Here is a 9,574-nt window from a genome sequence, read left to right on the forward strand (position 1 = left end):
GCTCATTGGATAATCCAGGTTGTGCTCACAGGTTGGCACAACACAGCTCCTACGATGAATTTCAAAGCATCGATGTACACATGGAATGTGAGTGTCCAATCTGGGGCTCGTAGTATCGAAGCGGTGGTTAGAGCATTTTTTAGTTCCTCATATGCGCGTTGGTACTACACGGTCCATTTGAATGCAATCAACATATTATATAGAGGTCTAGCAATCAATGCGGAGTTTAACACAAACGTTTGATAGTACCTGGTATGTCCTAAAAAGTATTGAACACCCTTGTAATTAGCTGGGGGTGGAAGATGAACAATGACCTTGATCTTCGAGAAAATTCCTTGAGACCATGTGTCCTAGGATACATCCATGCTTCACCCAGAACTGGCATTTCAAGGGGTTCAATGAGAGGCAGTATAGCCGACAGACTGCTTGAAGCTTGCCTACCTAAGTCCTCTCGCCAAGTAGAGTGAACTCACAAGTCGTCTACGAAGACTTCTAACTCCTTAGCATGTCTTTGAATATTATACACATCAGTTGTTGGAAAGTGGCTGGTGCATTAGTCAATCCAAAAGGCATGACTATGTAGGCAAAGATTCCCCATTCAGTGGCAAATGTCGTCTTATGCCTATCGTCAGGATGCACTTGCACCTGATTGTATCTTGAGAATCTATCCGAAAAAATGTAGGCTTCTTTACTAGCCACTCTCTCTAACATGTGATCGATGTACGATAGTGGGTAATTATCTCATTTTGTAGCTGCATTTACCTTCTTGTAATTGACACACAATCGAATCTTTCCATTTTTCTTTAGGACGATGACTATGGGCGAGACCTAGTCTGTGTGTTCGATTTCATAGATGAACCCCGCTCTCATCAAGTTGTCAATTTCTTCCTTAATAGCGTGAGTGTGCTTTGGATTCATGGGATACATTGCCCGATGTTGCATCAGGTGTCATGGGTATGTTGTGAGTCACCACACTCGGATCTACCCCCTTGAGCTCTTCTAGGGACCAAGCAAAGACATCTACATACTCTCGCAAGAGAGTGATGAGACTTGCTTCGTCTTGCTCAGCCAAGTCATCGGCTATAAAGACAGGTCATGGGGTCTCCCCTTCCCTAACCAAATCAACCTCCTTAACCTTGGCAGGTCCCTTGATTGGTTCACTTGCTTGCCCCTTAGTTTGGCTCCCAGCAAGATCACCACCCTATCTCCCTTTTTGAACTTTGTGAATTGTTTTGGTAGGTCTTGTGGTTGTTGTTTTTTGTTTGTCCGCGTTTCTTTGCTCAGTGCTTGTCATTCCTCCTTTAATTGTTGGTGTCATAGGTGGATGGGTAGGTCCCCCTTAGTGTGTCGAGTCTTGGGAGGCCGAGGTATTTCCGGGTCACTATCTGAGTTGACTTCTAACTCGAAATTGAACTCTCCCTCTTTGCTAGAAGAGGGGCTCTCTCCTGGTGGTCGTAGCTCAGAAGGTGGGTCCATTTGTAGCAGTGGAGCATCACTTGGTTGGGCTAGGCCTGCTTGCTCGTAGTCGATTGCACCCATGTACTCCAACCAAGTTCGATCGTAGTCCTTGTGTCTGACTCCTTTCCCTACTCTAAGTGCACTTTGCTTATGTGATCTGGGGTCTACTCGTATTTGTTCGATCATATGCCCCCCAGTGTTGTACTCTAGGGTATCGACTTCCTTTTCGCTCTCTCCATCACTGAAGGAACAATAGTCCTCATATTCATCATTGGAGCTATCTTTTTCTAGTTGCTCCTGATTCTCTTGGTTTTGACTATTCCCTTCTTGTTGGTCGAGAAGTAAGGCCCAATTGTACTTCAAGTTCAAATCGTGCACCTTGGACCATCGCCATTCAGGCTCATCCGAGAGATCTTGGAGTGGTTTAAAGTTCATCTCCGGATTGCCAACCAACTTGTTGGTTAAGTATGGAGCTCGTGTCTATTGCTCGGGACTCGAAATGCAACTTGAGTGGGTCTTCCACATAGACTTTTAGTCATCATGCAGACCGGCACTGAAGGTGTGTCCTTGAGCTTGCCGGTTGCCTTGGTGGCTTGTTAATACTCCTCAATGTTTGAGAATGGTAGGTCGATGGTGGCAAGAACATGCATCCAGTCTCTCTCGTCCTCAAGGCACGTGATATACTTGATAAGGGCCCCATAGGATCTCCTAATCTATCCTTCACCCTTCAACATGGTGGAGATGGCATCTAGATCAAAATGAGTAGTTTTCCAGGTGTCCATCTCTACTCACAACCTCCATTCGATTGCCTAAGAAGATAAGGCCATTGCCCCAATCTTCTATGACCCTCGCATTGCGTATCCAGGGTCGGCCGGTCTTGCAGGATGTAGTAGTCCACTCCCTTCATGACTATGAAGTCAACAGAGAATTGGATCCCTGCGATCTTTAGTGGCCAATTTTTTAACACTCCAAATGGCTTCACCTTCATTCCATTTGCCAGTGTGACATTAAATCTAGTAGACTCAACTGGTGGGTTATCCCAAGTTTGGAGTACCACTTGACTCAGCACACTCTGCCCCCTGTCCATGATCCCCTTTCTAGTGATGTCCCCCAATGCTAAGACTGGTAGGACTGCATGCTTTTTTGAGCCTTCCCAAAAGGCATTGATGTGCAGGGACTTAGGCATGGAGTGCAATGTTAGGCTCGGTATTTGAGTTTCTGCATCATGCTCAGGCAAGTCTGCGACAATTGGCTCATTTGGTTCTTCAACCCATTGCTTTAGTTCTAGTCATAGCGTTGGGTGCTGTCTAAGTAGGTCACCTAAGCTTAGAGTTACAGGGGTGGCCACCAGTGTATTGAGGAGGTTGTTAGTCACTTGTCTCTCTCCTAAGTCTGCGGTTCTTGGCCAATGGCCTTGACTAGTTTGCTGGCACGGAGTTGTTAGACTTTGTCTAGGCTGCCCAGCTTGTGGTTCCATCGTCTCCCTTGATTTTGGTTGTGGGAGAGAAATTGGGGTGCCTATGCTTGAGAGATCATCGATCTTATCCTCCAATATGGGCTCAGCATCCTTTAGGTGCTCCTGGGCCTCCCTTACCCACTCTTTCACCTTCTTGATGGCTTCGAGTTGGTGCTTTGGATTGGGATACTCCCCGACCTTAGCACTTTCCTATTAGAATATCAAGCTCCCGTTACTCTTCAATTAGTCTATCTTTATGTGTGTGATCGACATTAGCTGGATATAGTTGTACACGTGTGTGACATTCAATAAGTCAGTGTAGTCAGTGACTTAACCACAATTAGTCTTGGTTAGTTATACCTATGTGTGTAAATCTCTTTCAGTTAGTATGATGGAAGAATAATGGAAGAAGAACAACAATGAGTTGAGGCTCATCTTCCACTCCACTATGTCTCTCTCCCTCTCTTCCAACATGGTATTAGAGCCTGAACGCATGAAGCCTGAAGGCTTGGCAACGGCCATTTGACATCAAGACATTAGATTAGAAGAAAACGTCATCGAAGGAGAATGTGCATGCAGCCCGTTTTTTTGCAAAAGCTATATCTTGCTACAGAAATGGTTTTTGGAGAAACGGCCCATTAATCTTGACCGTTTTGATGTGGTCTACAACTTTCCAAAAGAAAGTTTTTTCAAATTCCTCACAAATTTTGAGATATTCAGCACAGACCTGTGTAGACTGGTTGCTTACTGCAATAAACAGCAGGTGATTCTAGGGCACTGGTGGTTTTCATCCTAACAATGTATATGCCCTTATTATCATGCATTTGAGTATGATATTTGAGTGTTAAATGCTCAGTTTTGGAGCTTATTTGTAGGCTGGAAACAATGAACTGGTTGCTGTCCTGAATTTGGAAACAATATACCTACAGGGTTGAAGTATCTGTGATGCTTATTTGCTAGTGACAAATGCTTGGATCATACCACTTGAGTGGTAGATGCTTTTTGGGATATTGTGAGTACTAAAAGTCCAAAATTTAGACTGATTTGTTACTAGTTATACCAGGGTATTGACTGGTTATTTTCTGCAGGAAGGATACCTATCATCTTCACTTGACATACATGCAATATATTCTGACCAGTTGGACATGTATCAACTCCTGTATGGAGGGGCAACTGAATGAGATGTTTTGGGACTATTTTGAGGTCTGAATACTCCTGTTTTAATAGAGAAAATATTGCTAGTTATAGCAGTGGACTGGCTGTATTTGGTACTGCTACTTGCATACAATACAAATATTGATACTTATATGGATATAGTTTGTTGTTGGGATGTTTTGCCACTACCATAGAATGTTTTGAACTGATTTGAGCTTGGTTTATGCTTAGTTGACTGTGTTTTTTCATTATTGGAATACAATTTATAGCAAGCACATTGTTAGGAAGACTGTCCTGAATTGCAAGAAATTGTCCTGAATAGCAGAAAATTGGTCTTGAGAAAAAGGAGTCAAATACTTACAGGTTGTATACATCATTGAACACCTAAGCTGCAACTATGGCAAATGCTCAAGGCACCGACAATATCACTCAAATTGTGGGAGAAAAGCTAGACAATAAAAATTTTGCTTTATGGAAGTTTCGTATGAAGAATTTTTTGGTTGGCAAAGGTTATTGGGACTTATGTACAGGTGATGAGGCTGAACCTAAAATACATGAAAGGAATTTGAAAAATGATCAGAAAAGGGCTCATAAGCTATGGACTGAGAGAGCATGCAAGGTGTTAAATTGGTTTTCCTTATGTACATCAAATGCTATGGTTATACAGATTACTGGATGTAGTTTCCCAAAGGATGCATGGGACATACTCATGAAGAATTATGGAAATTTAACACATGCAAGAAAGATTCAACCAAAGCAACAATTCAATAACATGTGTAGGAATGGCAGAAGCATTTAGGCCTACACTACAGAGATCAAGAATATAGCGGATTAGCTTGCCACCATTGGATCTTTAGTGTTTGAGGATGATATGATTGCAGTGACATTGAATGAACTTGGCAAAGAGTATAAAGCATTTGATACGTCTATTTTTGTGAGAGTTGATTCCCCTGATTGGGATGAGCTGATTGCTTTACTGCTGAATGAGGAAGTTAAGCTTGGGATGAATACAGGTTCTAATAGGTCTCAAAGTAGAGACATTGTTCTTTACTCTAGCCAGCGTGGCAGAGGTGACAGAGGCCATGGCTCTTTTCGAGGTCAAGGAGACACTCGAAACACTTATGGACAATATCAGCAGAATGCCTGGCATGGCACAAATACAAAGGGCCAGGGGCGGCTTTAGAGGTAGGGGGAGATCACCTCATGTGGTAGAGATAGTGGATCTGGTTCATGGCAGTCAAATGATCAGTCAAATATAGATAAGGATTGTCATTACTACAACAGATATAGACACATTGCAAAGGATTATTACAAGAAGCAGAGAGATATGAAGGTAAAGGACAAACAACATGGGTACTATGCATCTTCTAGCGGTGCTCATGATGAGCAAGTTGATAGATTGTTTGCCATGCAACATGTGTCTAAGAATGCATCTAGGCAAAACAGAGATGAGAGATGGTACATTGATTCAGGGGCTTAAAATCATATGACACCCCATGGAGAATGGTTTGATGAGATGGTTGTAGGTTCACATGGTTATGTGTGTACTGGGGATGACACCCAACATGACATTCAGCACATAGAAATTGTTCCATTGTTGATGCCTGATGGCAAGAAAAAGAGCCTGCATGATGTACTACTTGTACCTACAATAACCAAGAATCTTTTGTCAGTTGGATAGATGGCAAAACAAAATTTGCAAGTGAGATTTAATAGAGATGGATGCTTTGTTGAAGAATATGGTAATGGCTGCAAATTGATTGCTAGAGGCTAAAGAGATGGCATAATGTTTACTCTTGATGCATCAATTCCAGAATTGAAAGCAGCCATGTTTGCACATGATGATGGTGCTATACAGGATGTTGAGATATGGCATAAGTAGATTGGCCATGTGAATGTACAAAAGCTGAAGTCTATGCAGTAGAAGGACATTGTGCTTGGACTGCCTAAGTTCAAGTATCATGACTTTGGATATGTATGTGATGCATATCAGTTTGGAAAGCAAGCATAGTTTCCATTTATGAGACATGTACGAAATAACTCACGACCCTTGTAGTTGGTACATTCAGATGTATGGGGTCCTTCTCATAATGCTTCGTTTGGTGGTGCTCATTACTATGTATCCTTCATTGATGATTTCAGCAGGTATACTTGGCTTTACATATTGAAACATAAGGATGATGTGTTTGATGCATTCAAGGATTTCAAGAAGCATGTTGAAAATGAGTTGAGTTGTAAAATTTCATGTCTTAGATCAGATGGAGGTGGAGAATATGTCTCTAATTACTTTGACAGGTACCTTGCTAAACATGGGATCAGAAGACAATTAACTTGCAGCTATACACTGCACCAAAATGGTGTAGTAGAGAGGAAAATTAAGGTATTGATGGAATCGGCAAGAGCTATGATGAATGAGAAGAATTTGCCAAATGGTTATTGGGCTCAAGCAGTGGTGACTGCTGCCTATGTGCTGAATAGAACCCCTACAACAAGGATTCATGATGTAACTCCATATGAGAGGTTGTATGGTCATAAGCCTGACATTTCACACTTGAAGGTATTTGGCAGCATTGCATATGTGCATGTTCCTGATGAAAAGAGGAAGAAATTGGATCCTAAAGTTGTCAAGAGTATGTTCCTTGGTTATGCACAAGATTGGAAGCTTACAAATGTTATGTACCATCTACACATGAGACATTGATTAGCAGAGATGTTGTTTTTGATGAGCTGACATTGTGGAATGGTAATCCGGTTGCAGTGGCTATTAATGGATCACTTAGCACTAGTAATGCTAAAAATACACCTATTGTGAGTACATCTATGAGTGGTCCTATGGGTGATGGTCACTTGTAGTAAGTCCTTGGTCACGATGCTTGCAGAGTCGTACTACTATGTCTACTGACATGGATATGTCAGTGAGGGGGAGATTGGATAAGGGAAAAGAAAAGATGCTTGAGGATGTGACAAGTCCACTTACAACAAGTTATGAGTCATCTAACAACGATAGTTTGGATAGTGAGTTGGGCATTCCGTCTATTATGACGCCTGGAGCAAGGCAGAGTTGTTATGTACCGCCTCATGAGAGGCAGACTCAGAGTGAGCCACAATTACCAAGTTCTGAGAGAGTAAGAAAACCACTTGACAGGTTTACATACACTGGTTATTCAGCCTGCCATTATGCATATATGGATAGTGTGCCAGGTTACAAAGAACCTACAAAGTTTGATGATGCAGTTACAGATAATAATTGGTGTGCTGCCATGGATGAGGAGTATGTAGCCCTCGCTGAAAATGAGACATGGGAATTGGTTGAGTTGCTTGAAGGCAAAGTCCCCATTGGTTGCAAATGGGTGTACAAGGTTAAGTGCAAGTCAGATGGTTCGTTAGAATGCTATAAGGCTAGGCTGGTTGCAAAAGGGTATGCACAGCAGTATGGCCTTGACTATGAGGAAACTTTCAGTCCGGTGGCTAAAATGGCAATAGTCAGAACTGTCATTGCTTTGGTAGCATGCCAAGGCTAGAAATTATGGCAAATGGATGTCAAGAATGCTTTCTTGAATGGTGATTTGGTTGAGGAAGTATATATGGAGCAGCGTGAAGGCTATGTTCACCCGGACTTTCCTACACATGTATGTAAGCTGAAAAAGGCTTTATATGGACTGAAACATGCACCTAGAGTATGGAATGCTCGTGCCAACAGTTATTTACAGCAACATGGATTTAGATTGGGTGATGCAGATCACAGTCTGTTCATGAAGAAGACAAATCATGGATATGTGTTTCTAGTGGTTTATGTAGATGATCTTATCATCACTGGAGATGATGAAGAAGGCATTGTTGAAATTAAATCATGTTTACAGGCTGAATTCAGAGTCAAAGACCTTGGTGAACTAAAGTATTTTCTTGGGATTGAGGTAGTCTCTATGCCTCAAGGTATATGGCTGCTACAGAAGCAGTATGCTCATGACATGTTATAGAAGTATGGTATGGCTGAATGCAAGCCTATGGAGACACCTCTTGATCAGAATGTCAAGCTGTAGATTGATGTTGGGAATGGCATAGAGAATGTAACCATGTATCGACAGATGGTGGGCAGCTTGATACACTTGACCATTACCCATCCTGACTTATGTTATGCAATGGGGCTGATTAGTTAGTTCATGCAGAAGCCTCGCAAACCACATTTAGATGCAGTCAGGAGGATCGTGAGATATGTAAAGGGTACTACAAATTATGGGCCGTTTTATGCATATGTAAAATATCTTGACTTGATAGGATTTATTGATGCTAATTGGGCTGGTTGTGCCTATGACAGGAGGTCAACCAGTGGTTATGCATTTGGATTGGGCAGTAGCATGATCAGTTGGCAAAGTAAGAAACAGCCTATTGTTGCATAGTCTAGTACAGAAGCTGCATAAAGAGGAGCTGCCTTAGCGGCTTGGGAAGCAGTTTGGTTAATGAAACTGCTTTGAAAGACTTGGGAATACAACTGGAAAGTAGAGTGAGATTGCATTGTGATAACCTCAGCAGTGTTATGTTGGCTAGCAATCTTGTCTACCATGCAAGGTCCAAACATATTGAGGTTCACTAACATTTCATCAGAGAAATGGTTCTTATAGGGCAGATTGATGTGATTCATGTGAAGATTGAAGACCAAGTAGTAGACATATTTACCAAGTCTCTTGGTAAATAAAATTTCATATACTTCAGATAGCTACTTGGAGTTTATCAGATGGTTTGAGCTTGAGGGGGAGTGTTAGAATATCAAGCTCCCATCCCTAAGCTCACCCCTTATGGAGGCCAACCCTATACACTTCTAGGAAAGTGCAAGGTTGCAGTTTCTATCGAGTCTGAAAGCGTGCCAATAATCTTCTATGTGTTGCCCAACACTAAGAATGCAGGCACAGAATCGTTGTTAGGATAAACTTTTAAGAAGCAAGCCTTTTGCCATGTCGACTATGAGTCGCAACGTATCCATCTAGCCTTGGGTAATGTCCACATAGTTACAGCTTTCAGCAAGGCTGGTGTGAATCTTTCCAAGTCCACAAGGCCACCGATAGAGAAACCCATCGCCAAGTCTTAGGAGGGGGTCAGGACTTGTCACAACCTACCCAGCCTCAAGGTCAGAAACCCACTAGAACCAACACTGAAACCCATGAGCCTCGGTTCAAATGGGTACCTAAACAGAGAACGCAACCTAGGAATCGAAACTCGTGGCCTCACATGGCTACGGATCTGCACCCGAAACCTAGGAGACCAAGATGAAACCATGAACATCGGCACACGCTCAAGCCGCGATGGGTTCCAAGACCTTATTGCAAGCACAAGGCTACTATGTGGATAACACCTAGATTTGGCTACCTAAAGCCGAAACATCCAAAGGAACTACTTAAACACCATCTGCAAGCTTGACCGCACGAAACGTCCCGTCAGAACCACTCAAACCACAAGTGACTCAAGCCATTAAATCCATGGAACCTCTAAAGCCTAGCTTTGCAGGGCATA

Source organism: Lygodium microphyllum, chromosome 12 (genome assembly GCF_053477565.2).
Source record: "Lygodium microphyllum isolate KBCC chromosome 12, Lygodium_microphyllum_v1.1.10, whole genome shotgun sequence".
Lineage (NCBI taxonomy): Eukaryota > Viridiplantae > Streptophyta > Polypodiopsida > Schizaeales > Lygodiaceae > Lygodium > Lygodium microphyllum.